Raw genomic sequence first — 23,270 nt, 5'->3', positions numbered from 1 at the left:
ACTCACTCAAATGAAGAAGTTGACCTTATGACTGAACACTTAACCTTCTAGCTAATTTGGTTTTAGAATTTTTCTATGAAACTCAGAATCATTCATCTTTATCTGCTAAAAATGAATGTTTCTCCTAATAAAAAGGTGAAAAATGGGGAATAATCCAGGGAAACACATACTCAATTCCAGGAGGTGAACTTACTGCCAGATATCCATCCTTATAACTAAGATGGTTTTACAATGGGAGTTATATGTTTCTATGAAATTTAACATAATAAAGCATTATGAGCTAAAATAAATGTTTCTCCCAATTAAATACTTGGATACATGGAGAGTAATCCTGTGAAATTCAGAATGAATTTCAGGTGTTGAACTTACTCCCAGCATTCAACCCTCTAAATAAGTTGGCTTTAGATTGGGAGTTGCATATTTCTATGAAATTCAGTGTAATACATACAGCATTATGAGCTAAAATGAATTTATTCTCCTAATTAAAACAGTGAAAGATTGGTAGTAATCCCATGAAATACAGACCAGTTGAAGAAGTTGAACTAACTGGCTGACAATTAACCTTTTAACAAAGTTGGTTTTAGAATGGGAGTTACTATTTTTTCTATAAAATTCAGCATGATAAAGTACTATGAGCTAAAGTGAGTGTGTCTCCCAGTTGCAAATGGTGAAAGATGGGGAGTAACCCTGTGAAATACAGACTAAATTCCAGGAGTTCAATTTATTGGCAGACACTCAACCTTCTAAATCATTTGGTTTTACAATTATAGTTACATGTTTCTGTGAAAATTCTCATAATACAGCAGTATGAACAGAAATTAATGTTTACCAATTAAAAACAGTAATACTAGGAAACTCCTTCAGAGAAATACACATTCAGTTGCAGGAGTAAATTTACTGCAAGACACTCAAACTTCTAACTAAGCTGGTTTTAGAATGGGAGTTACATGTTTCTATAAAATTTAACATAATAGAGCCTATAAGCTAAAATGAATGTTTTTCTCAATTGAAAATGGTGATAGATGGGGAGTAATATTACAAATTGTAGACTCAATTCATAGAGTGGAACATTTTGCAAGGCACTCAAACTACTCACTAAGATGTCATTGGTGTGGGCATTACATATTTCTAAGAAATTCAGCATAGTAGAGCATTATGAGCTGAAATGAATGTTTCTCCAAATTGAAAACCATGATAGATGAGGAGTAATTCCATGACATAAAACTCAATACTGAAAGTAGAACATAGTTCAGGACACTCAACATTCTAACTTAGTTGTTATTCATACGGGAGTTATAAGTCTCTATAAAATTCACTATAATAGAGCACTATGATCCAAAATGAATGTTTCTCCATATTGAAAATGGCAATAGATGGAGGTAATACTATGGTACACACTCAATTCACAGAGCAGAACATTGTACAGGACATTCAGCCCACTAACTAAATTGGTTTTGGAATGGGAGCTACAAGTTTCTCTAAAAGTCACCATAATAGAACAGTATGAGACAAAAATGAACGTTAATCATATTGAAAAAGGATGTGGATAGGGATTAATCCCATGAATTGCAGACTCAAGTCACAGATGGAAATGTTGTCAAGGACACACAACCCTCTAACTAAGATGGATTTGGAATGAGAATTACATGGTTCTGTGAAATTCAGCATAAGAGATTAATTTGAACCAAAATAATGTTCTCCAAATTGAATTGTGATAGATGGGGAGTAATGCTATAAAATACAGACTGAATTCAGAAAGTGGAACATTCTGCAGGACACTCAACCTTCTAACTAATTTGGTTTTGGAATGGGAATTACATGTTTTCATTTAATTCAGCAAAATAGAGCATTATGAGTCAAAATGAATGATTCCCAAAACTGAAAACCCTGATAGGTTTGGAGTATTCCTATGAAATACAGACTCACTTCTGAAAGTGGAACATTATGCAGGACACTCAACCTTCTAATTAAGTTGGTATTAACATGGGAGATACATGTTTCTATAAAATTCAGAATTATAGAATATTATAAACCAAAATGAATATTTCTCCATAAAGAAAATGGTGATATATGGGGTAGAATCCTATGAAATGCAGACTAACTTCACTGCTGGAATATTTTGGAAGGCATTCAACCATCTAACTAAGTTGGTTTTTGAATGACAGTTGCAAGTGTCTATTAAATTCAGCACAATAGAGCATTAAACACAAACACGAATGGTTTCCAAATTGAAAACTGTGACAGATGGGGAATAGTCTCTGAAATAAAGACTCAATTCCAAGAGTGGAACATTGTGGGGAAACAACATTCCACCACAGTTGGTTTTAGTCTTGGAGTTACAGGTTTCTATGAAATTCAGGATAGTATTGCATAATGAGCCAAAATGAGTATTTATCCAATATGAAAACAGTGATAGATGAAGAGTAATCATGTGAAACATAGATTCAATTCTGAAATTAGAGCAGTGTGCAACGCACTCAACCTTTAACTTAGTTGGTATTCGCATGGGTGTTACAGATCTCTATGAAATTCAGCATAACAGAACATTATGTGCCAAAATGAATGTTTGTCCATATTGAAAACCATGACAGAGGGGGAGGAATACTATGAAATGCTGACTCAATATGCAGAGTTGGAACATTGTGCAGGACACTAATCCCACTAACTGAGATAGTTGTGGACTGATAGTTACATGTGTCTATGAAATTGAGCATAACAGAGCATTCTGAGACAACAAGAATGTTTCTCAGTATTGAAAACTGTGATAGATGGGAAGTAATCCAATGAAATACAGTCAATTCTGAAAGTGGAACATTGTACAGGACACTCAACTTCTAAGTTGGTATTAGCATGGAATTTGCATGTTTCTTGTCAAATGCAGCATAATAGAGCATTATGAGTGAAAGGAATGATTCTCCATATTGAAATGGTGATATATAGGGAGTAATCATATGAAACAAATACTCAATTCCCAGGCTGGAACATTGTTCAGGACCTTCAACATTTTACCCATGTTGGTTTTAGAATTGAGTTACATATTTCCATGAAATTCAGCAAATAGAGCATTATGAGCCAAAATAAATATCTCTCCAAGTTGAAAACGGTGGTAAACGAGGAGTAATTCTACAAAATGCAGACCAAATTCATGTTGGGGAACAATGTATATGACATTCAATCTTCTGAGTTGGTTTTGGAATGGTATTTACATGTTTTTATGAAATTCAGCATAATAGAGCATTATTAGCGAAACTGAGTATTCCTCCCCATTTAAAATGGTGACAGATGGGGAGTAATTCTATGAAATGCCAACTCAATTTATTGATGGAACATTATGCAGGATATTCAGCCTTTTAATTAAGTTGGTATAGCACTCCTGACAGCAGTAAATCACAGGAAACCAAAGGAAAGGCAGCTGTGGAGTGCGAAACCAACTTCAAGGCCTGGCCATGGTGTTAAGGGAACCACGCTGAAAACTCTCCTGCCAGGCCACCTCCACAAAACTCCATGCGCCCTGAGCAATTCACAGGTGTAACTCCTCCTGGACCTCTTCCATGCTCTGCTCATGGTCACATGTGAAATCAAGAATAGGAGACTGCCCCACCCCCATGTGAGGGTGGGCAGTTGGAAGTGTGGCACAAATCCAAAGACTACATTCCCCACATAGAAACCAAAAAGAGGAGGGACTAGAGGGGTACAAAAAGGAGGCCCCTGGGCACTTCAAGACTACTGGTTTTTTTATTTCTGCTTTGGATTACCATTTTTCAGGTCCCCCTTCTCCTTTGAGAAGCCTTTTAATTCTACAACTTTTCTCTTGCTTGGGAAGCCTTTTTGTTGTCATTCTCTGACTTTGCTATCTATCTACTTGGTTATTTATGTGGATTTGGTGGTGTAGATATTCCCAACAGCCCCTTCCCAGTCATGGTGACTGAGTTTATTTCAATACTTTTGATTTCAATAAATCCTACTTTGTTTTCTACTTTTTTTTTACTTTTCCCTCTGCTTGATTTTGTTTCTTTTGAATTCTTTACTGGGTAGAGGAAAAAGACCCTCATCTGTGTCTTTGGAGAGTATCATTTTGATACCCAAACAGGGACTTTATCTGCAGGACCCAAGATCACTAAGATCAGAATGTGCCAAGCCTAACCAGGAGGAGAGTACCTGGAAAGTGACTGTCAACATCTGGCATTTCTATGGACTCATCTCCTGGTGGCTACTCCCCAATCAAGCTCTCCCAGTGTGGCTGAAACACTTGCCTGGTGTTTTTCTATTTCATGGTTTCCTCTTTCTGTTTCCCCAAATGATCAGGTTATGGTTCCTTTGCCTCCTTTTCAGGCCCTTCTTCAATTGGCTTATTTATAAAAAACAATGAGAAGAGTGATTCCGTTGGTGGTGGTGTGCAGAATGCACTCAAAAGACTTCCAAATTCTTTGCATCTTGATTAGGGGAGTCCATTGCAGCACCCAGGGGTGCAAATTGGAAGTTAAGAAAGGGAAATACAGGTGGAATATGGGAAGCCCAGGGAGCATGCTTCTCTTCCCCAGGTGTTTTTTTTTTATTCATTTATTCACATGTGCATACATTGTTTGGGTCATTTCTCCCCCCGACCTCCACCCCTTCCTTCCTTTCCCCCTCACTTCCAGGCAGAATCTATTCTGCCCTTATCTCTAATTTTGTTGAAGAGAAGACATAAGTATAATAAGAAAGACAAAGTATTTTTGCTAGTTGAGAGATTCCTAGCATTCATTGCGTCCATGTACAAATAAATGTGTTACAACCCAAGTTGATTCATCTCTAACTAATCTTTACACTGGTTCCTGATTCCCTTCTCATGTTGACCTCTGTCACTTTAAGGTTTCTGTATTAATTCTTCTGGAGTGTGGGCTTCAAAAGATTTCATGTTTTGGGTTTTCTACATATTCCCATATCTCTCCTATGTGCTCTCCCCTTGTCATGTGATCCAAGTCCAACCACATTGCTGTGTTTGCCCTAGATCCCCCAGCTGCTTTTAAAACTTGTGTTGGTCTATAGGAAGGGAGTAACCAGGTGATTTCCATCTAATAATGGCAGAGCATGTCCCTGTAGTTTTGCCCCAAAAGAAATGCATATACTCCAGGAACCTGATGCCCCCAAGGGAATGCATTCCCCAGGCCATCTTTTGATTACCAAAACTTAATCCATGCACCCTTGTCCCAAGAGACCATACTGAAACCCTCTCTACACAGGCCCTCCCAGAAGGATTCTCCCCTTATCTGTGTTCCCTTCTGGCCATTCTCAGTTCCTTTTAATAAGATTCTGTTTGAATTGGAGGCCCTCAATTCCTGGAAGAGAGCAAGGTACCTAGGACACAAAATAAACAGGCAAGGAGTTAGATGGGGTCATACTGGTAACACAGTCCCAATACAGACAGACCCCACATTGTACCTTCCCCAGTTCATGACCACTAATGCAGAAGGAGGGAATAGAGAAGGCAAGCATTCTCCAGGAAGGAGGATTAATTTCACCAGGGATACCTGGGAGCATAATCCTTCTGGTGACCAATTCCCTCTCCCTTTTCAGATGAGAGATTTAGAGGCAAAGGGGCAAGAAAATAATACTCTGTCTTTTCCTCATCCTCACTTCAAATAAACAGGTAAAACCCGGACCTTAAAATTTTCAGAAAAGAGACCTCATTTTCTACTTTACCCATGCTTGGCCTCAATACCCTCTGGGCAACCAGGAACATTGGCCAGAGTGGGAGAAGCATCAATTACAACACCATCTTGCAACTAGACATATTTTGCAGGAAGGAGGGAAAGTGGGCAGAGGTCCCTTTATGTAGAGATCACCCAGAATGGCTAAAGGGAGACAAGATAGACACATAGGCATGCCCAATCTATATGGATCAAATTTTCCCAACCCCAACCCTAATAACCCAGAGACACCTCTGAACCCCATTTTCTGACCAATGCCTTGGGTCAACCCCCTGAGACTCAGATTCAATACTTATTAAGTGTCCCAATCATTCAGGAAAATCCTGGGTTATATTCTAATCTGAATGGCTTAAGGCCCTCCCTTCACCCTGGCCCACCTTGGCCTCCATATCCAGGCTAGGCTATGCTCCAGCCTGAGACACATTCACTACCCCATCTGTGAATATTCCCTTTAAGGGTGTTACTGGTAGAGAGCATGGCCATGAGATTATGCACATTCTCTTTGCACTAAGTGAACTCTAGGAGATTAAAAAAGACCTGGAGAGTTATACTGACAATCCAGACCATTCTGTTCAAACTTGTATGATTTGGCCTGGAAGGATACCATGTTACTTTATCAGACTCTCACTGTCCTGGAGAAGGGACAAGTATTAGAGCAGGCTTTCACAGCTGGAACTAATTATTAAAGGCCCTTAACTACTTTCAGGTGGACCCACTGTAACTTTCCAACACAGGCTAAGCATGCTATACTAATGTGGAGCCTGGATCACAGGAGATCACCCTTAAGGATACTCAACCAACCCCTGCTATCCATAGATAATAGGAACCTGCTGAGGGAAAAGGAAAGGATAAATGACAGGAAGCACTGATTGCAGTCATATAGGTGATCTTCTCTGGAACAGGCCCTAACCCACAGGCCTGCTTCCTATGTTGACAAGAAGGCCATTTCAGGAGGAAGTGCCACTGGAGGCTTCCACTTCCAGAACACTGCCCTCTGCAAGGGCAATCACTGAAAGATTCTATACCCCTGGCTTCTGGTGGAGTTAAGTTCATGATCTTCTAAACAATGATGAGCCCACAGCCAGGGTCCTTTAACCATAGTAAGAATTGAGGAGCCCTGGGTCATAATCACTGTCAAACAGTGCAAAATCAGCTTCCCACTTCCCCCAGCACCAGGTCCTCAAATAAAATCATTGTTTGAAGCATATTGGTTCACCCCTAGAGCATTATTTCATTCAGCTCCTGGCTCGCTCTTGGGAAGATCTCCACTTATGTCATTCCTTCTTAATAATTCCTGAGATTCCCACTTCTCTCTTGGAGCAAGATCTTACCCCTCAGTGAAAAATTCAGCTCCTTTTCCCTCCAGAGGAACATTTTTTGTTGGCCATTAGCAAGTCACAAGTGGAACCCATGGTTTGAACAATTGGACAAGCAGTTGGGAGGGCAGGAGCAGAAGCTCCAGCTCTAATCTGTCTCAAGGACCCATCTCAGTTACCCATTGAGACTAGGTTAGGGAAGGACTTATTCCTGTTATCAAGAGAGTAAAAGAACAGGGGCTTTCCATTAAAGGCTCTAGCCCTTATAACACTCCTGTTATGGGGGTAAGAAAGGATCTAACAAATGGAGGGTATTTCAGGACCTCTGATCTATCAATGAGGCAGTGGTCCCTTTATATCCTGTGGTTCTTGACCTTTAGACCCCATTGTCCCAGATACTTCCAATTCTCCTTTGTGGGCCTTCAGAACCCACTATTTTCTGGGCCATAGAGTCCCTTTTAAACTTTCTGGCAGATTGAGGCTATAAGGTATGTAGGGAAAAGGATCAATGTTGTTAGACTCAGTTTACCTACTTGAGCCACTTCTAACCAAAGAAAGAGGATCTTAGGGAAACCTTATGTCAGGTCCTCTGAAAATCTCAAAAACACTCCTAGCCTCATATCGAGTGGAGTAGTGTTGTCACTAATGCTTTATGTCTTCAAGAGAAAAGGACTAGTCCTGGGAGTCGTAACTCAACACTGAGGGCCTGCCTCTCAGCCAGTGGGATATCTGATTAAAGCCACTGTCTTCTAATCCCTGAGGCTCAAAAGATCATCTTAGGCAGGACATTGACACTCCCCATGATGTGGGGGAAATTCTTTTTTTTTTCCATTTTTCTTTTATTATTCATATGTGCATACAAGGCTTGGTTCATTTCTCCCCCCTGCCCCCACCCCCTCCCTTACCACCCACTCCACCCCCTCCCGCTCCCCCCCCCTCAATACCCAGCAGAAACTATTTTGCCCTTATCTCTAATTTTGTTGTAGAGAGAGTATAAGCAATAATAGGAAGGAACAAGGGGTTTTGCTGGTTGAGATAAGGATAGCTATACAGGGCATTGACTCACATTGATTTCCTGTGCGTGGGTGTTACCTTCTAGGTTAATTCTTTTTGATCTAACCTTTTCTCTAGAACCTGTTCCCCTTTTCCTATTGGCCTCAGTTGCTTTAAGGTATCTGCTTTAGTTTCTCTGCGTTAAGGACAACAAATGCTAGCTAGTTTTTTAGGTGTCTTACCTATCCTCACCCCTCCCTTGTGTGCTCTCGCTTTTATCATGTGCTCATAGTCCAATCCCCTTGTTGTGTTTGCCCTTGATCTAATGTCCACATATGAGGGAGAATATATGATTTTTGGTCTTTTGGGCCAGGCTAACCTCACTCAGAATGATGTTCTCCAATTCCATCCATTTACCAGCGAATGATAACATTTCGTTCTTCTTCATGGCTGCATAAAATTCCATTGTGTATAGATACCACATTTTCTTAATCCATTCGTCAGTGGTGGGGCATCTTGGCTGTTTCCATAACTTGGCTATTGTGAATAGTGCCGCAATAAACATGGATGTGCAGGTGCCTCTGGAGTAACAGTCTTTTGGGTATATCCCCAAGAGTGGTATTGCTGGATCAAATGGTAGATCGATGTCCAGCTTTTTAAGTAGCCTCCAAATTTTTTTCCAGAGTGGTTGTACTAGTCTACATTCCCACCAACAGTGTAAGAGGGTTCCTTTTTCCCCCGCATCCTCGCCAACACCTGTTGTTGGTGGTGTTGCTGATGATGGCTATTCTAACAGGGGTGAGGTGGAATCTTAGCGTGGTTTTAATTTGCATTTCCTTTATTGCTAGAGATGGTGAGCATTTTTTCATGTGTTTTCTGGCCATTTGAATTTCTTCTTTTGAGAAAGTTCTGTTTAGTTCACATGCCCATTTCTTTATTGGTTCATTAGTTTTGGGAGAATTTAGTTTTTTAAGTTCCCTGTATATTCTGGTTATCAGTCCTTTGTCTGATGTATAATTGGCAAATATTTTCTCCCACTCTGTGGGTGTTCTCTTCAGTTTAGAGACCATTTCTTTTGATGAACAGAAGCTTTTTAGTTTTATGAGGTCCCACTTATCTATGCTATCTCTTAGTTGCTGTGCTGCTGGGGTTTCATTGAGAAAGTTCTTACCTATACCTACTAACTCCAGAGTATTTCCTACTCTTTCTTGTATCAACTTAAGAGTTTGTTGTCTGATATTAAGATCCTTGATGTGGGGGAAATTCTAAAATCCATAGAGGGCCTATGGCTATACAATAGCTGCCTCCTTAAGTACCAGGTGCTAGTATTGGAAGGAGCAGAAAATACTCTGTGGATTTTCCAAAATCTCATCTGGACTTTTTCTTTGCCTAAGGGTGAGAGAAAACCTGAACATTCAGGTAAAGAAGTACTAATTGAAAGTTATGCTGCCAGATCTGATTTAACTGACCATATCCTTGATAACCCTGACCTGGTATTATATACAGATGGCAATTCCTTTTCCAGGGATGGAATTAGATATGTTAGCACCATTTGAACAGTCCATTGCTTCCAAACACCAGTACACAATTGGCCAAACTGGTGACTCTCACAAAGGCCTTAGAATTATCAGAGGGAAAGTGAGTCAATACCTACACTGATTCTAAGTATGCTTTCCTAATCCTTCATGCCCATGCCTGTATCTGGAAAGAATGGGGAGTGTTGATGGTGGCAGGGTCCCCTGTGAAATATTCCCAGGATATGCTTGCTCTTAGATACTGTCCTATTTCCTAAACAGATGTCAGTAATTCATTGCCCTGGTCACCAAAAAGAACATGAAAGTATAGCTAGGTGAAAATGGGCAGCCAATGAAGTTGACAGAAAAGCAGCCATGGGGGAATTTCCAGCCAGCGCACTTTTATGGGAGGAATTCCTGCTTCCCCTGGGGATACCTCATTATCAGCCAGAGGAAGCCCAACGGACCTCAGATTGGGGTGGCTAGTTAGATTACTGTGGCTGGTGGACTTCCCTGTAGGGAAATTTATGGCTCCCAAGTGTTATCTAATGGAAAGTCCTAAAGTCTCTCCACCAACTTTACCATTTAGGGATGGAAAATGCTTTACTCTTAACAAAGAAAATATTTAAGGGAATGGGACTCAAGGACATCATCCAACAGGTAGTACATAGATGTGAAATAGGTCATTAAAATAACCTTAACACCAGATGCAACCAAGTCCCAGGTCCCCAGAGACAGGGAACTTACCCTGGTGTAGACTAGCAATTGGGTTTTATACACATTCCAGGGGGATCCAAATCAAAATTATTTCTGAAATCTGTAGACACCTTTACTGGAAGGGTGGAGGCTTTCCCCTGCAGAAGTGAAACCATTAAAAAGTAATCAGAATCCAATAAATGAAATTGTTCCCTGATTTAGCCTTCCCAAAACTCTCCAAAGTTACAGTAGGCCTGCCTTCAAGGCCAAGGTGACCCAAGGACTCTCACTGGCCTTGGGACTACACTATCATCTCCACTATGTGGGGCAACCCCAATCCTCAGGTTAATAGAAAAAGATCAATGAACTAAATCGTCATCAACCAAACTTATTCTGGAAACTTATTCTCTTGGACTGGATTGCTGTCCATTGCACTTCCTAGCACAGAAATTCTCCAGGAAAGCAAGGCACAACTCCCTTTGAGTCTCTATATGGCAGGCCATTTCTTACTAATGACCTCCTTCTTGACCCAGAGAGAGCTCAACTGATCTCTCATGTAACCCAGCCTGAAAAGTTTTAACAAGTATTTACTGAAATTAAACACAGAAATCCCAGTGAATATATACATGGCCCTCCCCTCTTTTTCCCTCAAGACTTGGTCCTAATTGAATCCTCATACTTTTCCCACAGCCTCTGTCTACCCCCACAAAGGTACAAGTAACTGGTCTGGACTCCAGGATCCAACATGCAAGCATAACAGCTGGAATACATCTGAGAATACTGACTCAGACCCTGTCAAAGCCTCAGAACCTAATCACAAGATTCAAAATACTTCCTTCTCTTGCAAACCTCTGGAGGGACTCAAGCTTCCCTTCAAAAAGAGGGTCCCAGATTGTTCTTTACAATGGAGGCTAACCTGCTTGTTACCCTCTTTCCCATTGGCAACACTTGGATTCACTCATATTCTTGGGTCCATGACAGTATCTCAATTATCAAAGCAATTGTTGGGTATGCCCTAAGAAACTGTACATAGAGGAAGCTATCTCTATTAACTGATAGGTCCTTCTTTCCTTAATTCCTTTTGTCACCTAACACATAGATATAGAGGAGGATTCTTCTGTTGACTTTATGTTTTGGTTCTTGTCTCTTTAATCCATTTTGTCACCTTCCCTATAGTCCCTTAGGATGGTGGTGGTAAGATCACTCCACTACCATGATCCTCTGGATGGGCCCCCCTCAAGGCTGGTCCTGATGCCCCTGGGCCCCCTTATCCTCACCCCTTCTCAGCAGGAATCAGCTAAGAGAGTCATTCACACACTACCTAAGAGCAGTTAGGGTGGCCTCTGAGAGGGCAGACATGGTGTGTGAGTAGGGTGGAGAGCAGCACACATGGCAGCAACTGAATTGTGGGAAACCAAAGGAGAGGCAGCTGTGGAGCACTGAGCCACATCCCAAGGCCTGGCCCTGGAGACCTGTAGGGGACTAGAAGCCAGGCAGAGAGTTGGTCCCATGGCATGTGCCCAGCTATGTCCAGCCGATGCAGCCCTAGTTTCCCAGCTCAGAACCACAGGAGTTTGCACAGCTCTTCTGTAGCAAGAGTTTGCACAGCTCTCTTGCAAAAGTTCCAGAGCTCTATACCAACCTTCAGCCCAAGAAAATAGCTAACCACATCCTCATACTTGTTTCTCAGTGCAAGAAGATAAGAAGATAAATAACCCATGAGTTCCTCGTGAGACCTCCTGACATCCCTGGCTCTGGTGACCTGAGGATAACCTTTATTGTTGACATGCCATGATTCACAAAGATTTACCTGCTTTCACTTCCTTATACTTACATATAAAATAAACGTGCTGGAATAGTTTGGGACTCAAATCTCTCATCAGGACAGTGTAGTCCATCTAATTCCAGCTTTTCTCTATTTGTGTCTTTGTCGTTCTAATTCCCCATTGCTCCCAATCAGATCTTATAACCCACTTGGGCAGGATGCAAGAAGGGCTGGCAAACCACACTGAGAACTTTCTTGGCAGGCTCCTTCCAAGAACCTGCAAGTGTCCCAGAGCAGGACACTAGTCCCCCCATGCCTTTGAAGTGGAGTTATAGGGCCGGCTTAGAAACAGAGAAGGGGAGGGACTAGAGAGGGATAAAAAGAAAGCTCCGGGGCATGTGAGTGGGGCTATCAGTTTCCGAGTTTCTCTGAAGACTACAGGATTCTGGTCCCCCTTCTCATTTGAGAAGCCTTTTCATTCTCCAGCATTACTCTTGCTTGGGAAACCTTTTTGTTTACGTTTTGCAACTGTGATATCTATCTACTTTGTTATCTATGTGCACTTTGGTGGCACGGATATTCCCAACAGCTGCTTCACAATCATGGTGACTGACTTTGTCATCAGTACTTTTTCAATAAACTCTACTTTGCTTTGTGCCTTTACCCTCCACATTGCTTTATTCCCCACATTTTAGTTCTTTACTGGGTGAAGAAAAGGAACCCTAGTCAGAGACATCATATGGTATCAGTATTAACAGGGGTTACATGTTTCTAAAATTCAGGATAATAGAGTATTATGAGCCAAAATGAATGTTGCTCCATATTGAATACCATGATAGGTGGGAGTAATCCTGTGAAACACAGACTCATTTCATGGTGGACCGTTGCTCATGAAATTAACCTTCAAACTAAGTACATGTTTCTATGAAATTAAGCATAGTAGAGCATCATGGGCTAAAATCACTATTTCTCTGAACTGAAAATGATGATAGATGGGGAGTATTCCATTGAATGACAGACTCAATAAACAGAATGGATCATTGTCCAGGACACTCAAGCCTCTTAGTAAGATGGCTTTGGAGTGGGTGTTAAATGATTCTAAGAAATTTAGCATAATAGTGCATTATGAGATGTAATGAATGTTTCTCCAAATTCAAAACGGTGATAGATGGGGAGGGAGTAATCCAATAAAATAAAGAGTCAATTGTGAGGCTGGATCATTGGACAGGACATTCAAACTTCTAACTAAAATGATTTTAGAAGGAAGGTATATGATTTTATAAAATTCAGCATAATAGAATTTATGAGCCAAAATGAATGTTTCTCCAAATTGAAGATGGTGATCAATTCTATGATATTCAGACTAACTTCAGAGAGTGGAACATTGTGCAGGACATTCAACCTTCTAACTAAATTGGTTTTGGCATGGGTGTTCATGTAACCATGAAATTCAGCATAATGGACTATTAGTAGCCTAAATTATTATTCCTCCCTTTTGAAAACAGCTAGAGATGGTGGTTAATCCTATGAAATACAGACTCAACTCTGAAAATTGAGCAATGTGCAGGACACTTAACTTTCTAACTAAGTTGGTAGTACCATGTAAGTTATATGAGTCTATGAAATTCAGCAAAATAAAGCATTGTGGGCCAAAATGAATGCTACTCCAAATCAAAACAGTGTAATATGGGGAGTAATCCCATGGAATACAGACTCAATTCTGACAGTAAAATATTGGGCAGGACACTCCACTTTCTAAGTTTGTATTAACTTTGGTGCTCCAAGTTTCTATGAAATTCATGATAATAGAGCATTATGAGACAAAATGAATGTTTCTCCATATGAATACAGTGATAGACAGGTGTAATCCCATGAAATGCAGACTCATATTACATAATGAAATATTTTCACGTCATTCAACATTCTAACTAAGTTGATTTTAGAATGCAATATACATGTCTCAGTGAAATTCAGAATAATATTACATAATGAGCCAAAATGTATGTTTCTCCAAATTGAAAATGGTGATAGATGGGGAATAATCCAATGAAATACAGTTTCATATCAGAAAGTGGAACATTGAGCAGATCCCTCAACCCTCTAAGTTTGTATAGGCATTAGTCTTACAAGTCTCTATGAAATTCAACATAATAAAGCATTATGAGCCAAAGTGAATGTTTGTCCATCTTAAAAATGTCAAAAGATGGGGACTAATCCTACTAAATGCAGATCCAATTCACAGAGTGAACATTGTGCAGAACATTCAATATTTTACATAAGTTCCTATTAGAATGGGGGTCACATGTTTCTATGAAATTCGGCATATTGAGCATCATGAACCAAAGTGAATGTTTACCTAAATTGATAAAAGTGATAGATGGGGAGTACTTGTATGAAATACAGTCAATTCTGTGTTTAGAATGTTTTACAGGACACTAAACCACCTAAGTTGGTATTAGCATGGAAGTTACATGTCTCTATGATATTCAGCATAATAGAGCATTATGACCCAAAATGGATGTTTCTTCATATTGAAATAGTGCTAGATTTGGAGTAATCCTATAAATGCAGACTTAACTGAAGAAAGGAACATTGTGCCAGACATACAACTTCTAACTATGTTGGTTTTAGAATGGGAGTTATGTGTTCCTATGAAATTCAGCATTAAAGAGCATTATGAGTTAAAATGAAAGTTTCTCCAAATGAAACTTGTAATTGGGATTAATCCTATATATTCAGACTCTTTTCACAGAGTGGAATAATATGCAGGAAATTCAACCTTCTAACTTAGTTGATTTTAGAGTGGGAGTTACATGTTCATATGAAATTCAGTATTATAGAGCATTGTGAGTCAAAATGAAAGTTTCTCCAAATTGAAAATGGTTAAAGATGGGCAGTAATCCAAGCACATGAGAATCACTTCACAGAGTTGAACATTTACAGGACAACCAACCTTCTAAGTTGTTTTTTGAATGAGAGTTACTTATCTAAATGAAATTCAGCATAGTAGAACATTATGAGCCAAAATGTATGTTTCTACAAATTGCAAATGTTGTTATTTGACCAGCAAAGCTATGTATAAGACTCAATTTGAGGTTGGAACATTGTGTAGGACATTCAATATATACCCAAGTTTGTTTTAGAATGGGAGATAACATGTTTAAATGAAATTCAGGGTAATATTGCGTTATGAGCCAAAATGAATGTTTCTACAAACTGATAACGTAAATAGATAGGGAGTAATCGTAAGAAATACAGACTTTGTTCAGCAAGTGGAACAATGTTCAGGACACTCAACCATCTAACTATTTTGGTGTTAACATGGGAGTTCCACATTTTTATGAAATTCAGCATAATAGAGCATTAGGAACCAAAGTGAATGTTTCTCCAAATTGAAAATGAGGGGACAGGCAGTAATCCTATGAACTGCAGACTCAATTCCAAGAGTAGAACATTGTGAAGGATACTCAATCTCCTAATTAAGCTGGATTTGGAATGGGAGTTACATGTTTCTATGAAAGCCAACATAAAAGAGAATTATGAGTGAAAATGAATGTGTCTTAAAAATGAAAACATTGATAGATGTTGAGTAATCCAACAAAGTAAACTATCATATACAAGGTGAGAACAAGGAGCATGACATTCAACATTCTATCTAAGTTGGATGTATAATAATATCTACATGTTTCTGTGAAATTCAGTATAATAAAACATTATGAACCAAACTGAATGTTTCTTCAAATTGAAATAAGGTGATAGATAGGGTATAATCCGGTGAAATGCAAACTCAGTTTTTGAAGTGGAACATGGTGCAGGATACTCAACCTTCTAACTAGGTTGTTATGAGCATGGCAGTTACACATTTTTGTGAAATTCAACAAAATAGAATATGATGAAACACAATGTTTCTCTATTTGGAAATGGCATAGATAAGAGCAATGTTTTGAAATGTAGGTCAAATTCACATAGTGGAACATTGTGCAGGACATTCAACTTTCTAAGTTGGTTTTAGAATGGGAGTTACATGTTTCTGTGAAATTCAGCATAATACATCAGTATGAGCAAAAGTGAATGCTTCTCCAAGTTGAAAATGGTCACAATGGTGAGTTATTCTATGAAATGTAGATTCATACATTTCAAATGAAATGTGAAACTGTGAAGAACACACAACTTTTTAACTAAGTTGATATTAGTATGGGAGTTACAAGTTTCTATCAAATTCAACATAATAGAGACTTATGAGCCAAGATGAGTGTTTCTCCCAATTGCAAACAGTGATAGATGGGGAGTAATCCTATGAAACACAGACTCACTTCAAAGACTGGAACATTGTGCAGGACACTCAACCTCCTAAATATGTTGGCTTTTGAATGGGAGTTTAGAATTTCATATGCTTATTAAATTCAGCATAATGGAGCATTATGAACCAAAGTGAATGTTTCTCCAAATTGAAAACAGGGATATATGGGGTGTAATCCTATGAAATGCAGACTAATTTCCAAGAGTAGAACATTATGAAGGACCTGTAGTCCCCTGATTAAGTTGGTTTTATGATGGGAATTATATGTTTCTATGAAATCCAACATGAAAGAATTTTGAGCAAAAATGAATGTGCCTTTAAAATGAAAACAGTGATAGATGGTGAACAATCCTAAGATAAACTCTCAAATCAAAGGAAGAACATTGTGCATGACATTCAACATTCTACCTAATGGGATGTATAATCTCATATAATGGGATCTACATGATTATGTGAAATTCAGCATAATAAGGCATATGAACCAACCCTGCACATGGATGACTCTCTCTTTCTCTAGGTTAGGGAATTTTTTAGTTATTATTCCATTGAATATGTTGTGAATGACTTTAGCTTGTATATCCTCTCCTTCTACACCCATGTTTGGTCTTTTCATGGTATCCCAGATGTCTTGCATGTTCCATTCATATTTTCTTAGCATTCTTTTGTGATCTTTTACTGTTTGGTCAAATTCCTCTACTTTGCCTTCTGTTTCTGATATTCTATTTTCAACTTGCTCCACTCTGTTTGCCAAGCTTTCAATTGAGATTTTTATTTGGGATATTGAGTTGTTTATTTCAAATTGATTATTTTTCAGGACTGAAAAAGAAACACCATCAGACACATCATAATCAGAACACTCAGCACACAGAACAAAGAAAGAATATTGAAAGGTGCAAAAGAGGAAAGATAGGTCACATATAAAGGCAAATCCATTAGAATAACAACAGATTTCTCAACTTAAACTCTAAATGCAGAAAGGTCAAGGAAAGACTTGATTCAGGCCCTGAAAGAAAGTAACTATTAACTTAGATTACTCTTTCCACCAAAAATATCCTTCCTAATTGAAGGAGAAATTAAAAACTTCCACAAGGAAAAACTAAAGGAATTCATGACTACCAAGCCAGCACTAGAGAAGGTACTTAAAGGACTTTTACATACAGAAAAAGAAACTAGAGTAAGACAGGAAGACTTAAGAAAGAATAAACCCTTTTGAGCAAGCAGACTGGTAAATGAGGAAAATGTAAAATTTAACAACAGAGGTATAAAAATGAATGGAAACAACAGGCACATCTCAATATTAGCACTGAATATAAATAGCCTCAATGCCCCTATCAAAATAAATAGAACAGCAAACTAGGTCAAAAAACAGCACACAACCATATGCTGCTTCCAAGAGACTCATCTCACTGAAAAATAAACACTGGCTTACATTCAAAGGGTCTGACAAAGTAGACTTCAAACTAAAATCACTCAGAAGAGACAATGATGGTCACTTCATGCTAATGAAACAATTAATCAAGAGGAACTATCAATTCTAAACATATATGCACCAAACACAGGGGCAGCCATGTACATTTTTAAAAACTCTAATGGACCAAACAGCACACATAGATCCTAACAAAGTCATAATGGGAGACCGGAATACTCCACTATCATCAATAGATAGGTCAACCAGGCAAAGGATCAGCAGAGAAACTTAAGAGCTACTCCACACATTAGGCCAAATAGACATGGTAGATATTTATAGGTGTATCAACCAAAATCCAGGCAATACACATTCTTTCTACAGTCAGGCAATACACATTCTTTTCTACAGCTCATGGAACTTTCTCCAAAATAGATCATATTTTAAGACACAAAGCAAGTTTCAACACATTAAAGAAAATTGAAATAATCCCCTACATCATATCAGATCACAACAGAATAAAGCTAGAATTCAACAACAAAAGAAACCCCTGAAAATATTCAAACACATGGAAACTGAAGAACACAGTCATTTTTATTCCAATAAAAATGAAAATACAGATGACAAGTATCTGTCGGACAGAATAAAGGACTTGCTAAGGGGAAAGGTTATAATTATAAGTGCCTACTTTAAAAAACAGAGACCTCTTAAATAAACAACCTAATGATGCATCTTAAACTCCTAGAAAAACAAGAACAAACCAAACCCCAAATCAGCAGCCAGAGTGAAATAATAAAGATTAGGGCCTAGATCAATGATATTGAGACCAAATATACCATACAAAAAATCAATGAAACAAAAAGTTGGTTCTTTAAAAATATTAACAAGATCAACAAATCCTTAGCTGACATGACCTAATGGAGGAGGGAAAAGACCCAAATTAATAAAATCAGAAATAAAAAAGGGGGACATAATACTAATAAGGCACAAATACTAAAAAAATACAGATAGTCATTAGCAAGTACTTTGAAAACTTGTATTCAAGTAACCTGGAAAATCTAAATAAAATGGATAAATTTCACTTAGTGAAATTTGTTAGATGCATATAACCAAACAAAATGGAACCAAGGAGATATTAAACACCTAAATAATCCTATAACATGCAATGAAATTGAAGCAATAATAAAAGGTCTCCTTAAAAAGAAAAGCCCAGTACCTGTTGGATTCATGACCAAATTTTACCAAAAGAAGAATTAACACTAATACTCCTCAAATTTTCTAGAAAGCCGAATGGGAAGAAACACTACCAACCTCACTTTGTGAAGCGAGCATTACATTCATTCCAAAACCAAATAAAGATGCAACAGACAAGAAAATTATAGACCAATATCTTTCATGAATACAGATGCAAAGATTCTCAAAACAATACTGGCAAACTGAATTCAACAACACATCCAAAAGATCACATGCCATGTCTAAGTTGGCTTCACAACAGGGATGCAAGGATGGTTCAGTATATGTAAATCCATAAATGTAATATAGCACATAAACAGAAGCAAGTACAAAAACCACATGATCCTCTCAATAGACACAGAAAAAGCCTCTGACAAAATCCAGCATCCTTACATAATAAATGTCCTGAAGAAACAAGGAATAGAAGGAATTTTCCTCAACATAATAAAGGTTATCTATGACAAACCTAGAGCCAAAATCATACTAACTGGAGAAAACTGAAACCACACCTATTAAAGTCAAGAAACATGTCTGCTTTCTCCACTCCTATTTAATATAGTTTTGGAATTCCTAGCCAGAGCAATAAAACAAGAGTGAGAAATAAAAGGGATGAAAAGAGGAAAGGAAGAATTCAAACTATCCCCATTGCCAATGATGTGATCCTATACCTAACAGACTCTAAAAACTCTACCAAAAATTTAAAAATCATAAACTCTTTCATCAAAATAGCAGGATACATTAATAAGATATGGAAATCAGTAGTATTCCTATATGCCAACCATAAAGCACTGAGAAAGAAAGCAGGGAAACAATACCATTTACAATAGCTTCAAAAACAATAAAGTACCTTGAAATAAATTTAATGTAAGAAATCAAAGACCTTTTTAATGAAAACTATAAACCACTGAAGAGAGAAAATGAAGATATCAGAGGACTGAAAGACCTTCCATGCTTGCGGATTGGTAGAACTGACATTATGAAAATTGCCCTACTACCAAAAGCAATCTACATGTTCAATGCAATTCCTATCAAAATTCCAATGACATTCTGCACAGAAATAAAAAATCAATCTTGAAATACATATAGACACACAAAAGACCTTGAATAGTCAATGCAATTCTTAGCAAAAACTGCAATCCTGGAAGCATCACAATTCCAGACCTCAAACAATACTACAGATCCATAACAATAAAAACAGCATGGTTTTGGCACAAAAGCAAACAGGAAGACCAATGGACCAAAATAGAAGATCAATATATAAACCCACACATCTATAGCCAACTGATCTTCAACAACAAAGAAGCCCAAAACACATGATGAACAAAAGAGAACCTCTTCAACAAATTCTGCTGTGAAAGCTGGATATCCACATGCAGAAGACTGAAACTAGATCCTTGTCTTTCAGCCTGTACCAAAATCAACTCAAAGTGTATCAAAGACCTTAATGTAAGGCTGGAAAGTTTAAAACACATGGAAGTGTAAGAAATACACTAGAACAGATATGTATAAGGATTGACTTCCTAAACTGAACTCAAAAGGCTCAGCATCTAAGAGAAAGAATGAAAAAAAGGTGAATCAAACTAAAGAGGTTCTGCCTATCAAAGGATACAGTCAACAGACTCAATAAAGTCAATGGAGAAAATATTTGCTAACAACTCATCTAATGAAGGACTAATATCCAGAATCTACAGGGAACTCAAAAAACTCAGCCCCAAGAAATCAACACCCCAATGAGGAAATAGGCACATGAATTAATAATTCTAAACTGAAAAGGTACAAATGGCAAGTAAATACATGAAGAAGTGTGCAAAATCCCTGGTCATGAAAGAGATTTAAATCAACACTTACATTTCTCCTCACCCCAGTTAGAAAGACCATAATCAAGGGCTATAACAACAAATGTTCATGAGGATGTGGTGAAACAGGAACACTAAACAAACTGTTAGTCAGAATGCAAATTAGTGCAACCACTATGGAAAGCAGGGTAAAGATTCTTCAAAAAGCTAAAGATAGAACTGCCATATGATCCAGTGGTACCACTCTTGGGCATCCACCCAAAGGAACATAAGACAGAATAAAATACAGACTCCTTTATGCCAATGTCTATCACATCACTATTCACAATATCCAAGCTTTGGAAATAACCCAGGTGCCCTAGAAACAATGAATATATTAATAAAATTGACTATTGCTCAGCAATAATGATGTGGTTTAACGTAAATAGATTTAATTGGAGGATATCATATTAAGTGAACTAAGCCAGGCTCAGAAACACAAAAGCCACATCTTTTCTCTGATACTTGGATGATAGATACAAAGTAAGTATATACAAAAAATCAAACATGATTAAATTCAAACTCAGATGTAGAACAAGTTTTTTTTTTTCATTTTTCTTTTATTATTCATATGTGCATACAAGGCTTGGTTTATTTCTCCCCCCCTGCCCCCACCCCCTCCCTTACCACCCACTCCACCCCCTCCCGCTCCCCCCCTCAATACCCAGCAGAAACTATTTTGCCCTTATCTCTAATTTTGTTGTAGAGAGAGTATAAGCAATAATAGGAAGGAACAAGGGGTTTTGCTGGTTGAGATAAGGATAGCTATACAGGGCATTGACTCACATTGATTTCCTGTGCATGGGTGTTACCTTCTAGGTTAATTCTTTTTAATCTAACCTTTTCTCTAGTTCCTGGTCTCCTTTTTCTATTGGCCTCAGTTGCTTTAAGGTATCTGCTTTAGTTTCTCTGCATTAAGGGCAACAAATGCTAGCTAGTTTTTTAGGTGTCTTACCTATCCTCACCCCTCCCTTGTGTGCTCTCGCTTTTATCATGTGCTCATAGTCCAATCCCCTTGTTGTGTTTGCCCTTGATCTAATGTCCACATATGAGGGAGAACATACGATTTTTGGTCTTTTGAGCCAGGCTAACCTCACTCAGAATGATGTAGAACAAGTTTTTAATAGTAAAACTACTCTATGAAGCTTGGGGTAAGTGAGAAAGGAAAATGGAATGATAGAACATCAGTAATATCACATATCATAAGGTGTAAAGGTAGAGGATATAAGTATGTGTATTGAAAGTTGTCTAAAAATGGAGTGTGGGGAGATCCAAGATGGCAACTGGGACACAGTCGCAGACCTCTTGACCTCTGTGAACCACAGACTTTGCTGAGAGGCTGGAGACATGCTTGGCTGAGATAAAGCATAAGGGAGAGCTGAAACACCAGCACTCTGAACCCCTAGCTCATGGAAGGCTTCTCCATGCCACGATATACTAAAAGAAAAGCCAGCGCTGCACACCAATCCCTGCACCACAGGCCTGTGGAGCCGCAGCTCTGCAGGTCATGGGATCTCCGAACCTTGGGCCTGCTCCTCAGCCCCACCAGGGCCATGCTCCCCCAAATTCCCACCCCTCAGACCTGCACAATCTCTGCCAAAATAAGCCCCTAAGGCTTGCCAAGCCAGTGATCACAGAAATTCATCATCTCCACTGGGCTGCACCCCTCAGGCCTGCATGATCTCCTCCATGTTGCACACCTCAGGACTGCCAAGCTGGAGATCCACAGACATTCACAATCTCCACTCCACCAGGCCCACATCCTTCAGGTATGCCAGGCCCATGCTCCAAAGACCCACTAGTTTGCCTCAACGAAAGGCCTCTGCCCATAGACCCATGGGACCCCACCCACCTGCCACCCACCACAGGTGGACTCCAAACCTACCTAAGAGACACACACAGACAGGTCTGGATGCTAAAGGAGTAACATCAGAACAACTAAGACTGCAATTCTACTGTTCCAGAACTGGAGATTTTTTTTCTTTTTTTTCCCTTCTTTAAGGGTTTTGCTGCCAGGTTTGCAGTTTGATCACCCACCATCTCTCTCATTTTTTTTTTCCTCTCTTGTCTCTTCCTTTCATCTTTCTGTCTCTTTTTCCTTTTTATCCTTCTCTCTTGGTTTTGTTATTATTAATATAGTAGTACCTAATGGAAATATGGGAAAAAGAAAAAGGGAAGGAAACCATTCTCCCCCCAAAAATAAAGAAGTACAGGATTTAGAGCAAAATGAAGAAAACAGATACCCAGATCCAGACTCCAACAAAACAAAGACAAACTATACCAAGGAAACCTAGGAAGCCCACAAGAACATCCTGAAAGAAGAAATCCTACAAATAATTAATGAGAATTTCATAGAGATGTTACTAGACAGGGTCAACCAAAACATACCGGAGGCACCCAAGAAATTCCAAGACAACAAAATTAAAGAATATGAAAAAACACAGAAACAAATAAATGAAATCATAGAAGCCCTAAATAAATATCAAACTTAAACAGAGATCACCATAAACAGAGAGATAAACG

The 23,270-nt window shown here is 38.7% G+C and overlaps 1 long non-coding RNA gene across 1 annotated transcript in view; it reads right to left on the bottom strand.

The window, feature by feature from the left end:
- Positions 1–21,229, bottom strand: part of LOC141420735 (uncharacterized) — a 72,270-nt gene extending 51,041 nt beyond the window's left edge. Inside the window, exon 1 of the long non-coding RNA XR_012445295.1 lies at positions 10,261–21,229. This is a non-coding gene — a long non-coding RNA (uncharacterized lncRNA). The remainder of the gene's footprint in view (positions 1–10,260) is intronic.
- Between the last annotated feature and the right edge of the window lie 2,041 nt (positions 21,230–23,270).

The sequence above is a fragment of the Castor canadensis genome, chromosome 2, assembly GCF_047511655.1.
Source record: "Castor canadensis chromosome 2, mCasCan1.hap1v2, whole genome shotgun sequence".
Taxonomy (NCBI): domain Eukaryota; kingdom Metazoa; phylum Chordata; class Mammalia; order Rodentia; family Castoridae; genus Castor; species Castor canadensis.
This window is presented reverse-complemented; position numbering and strand designations above follow the sequence as displayed.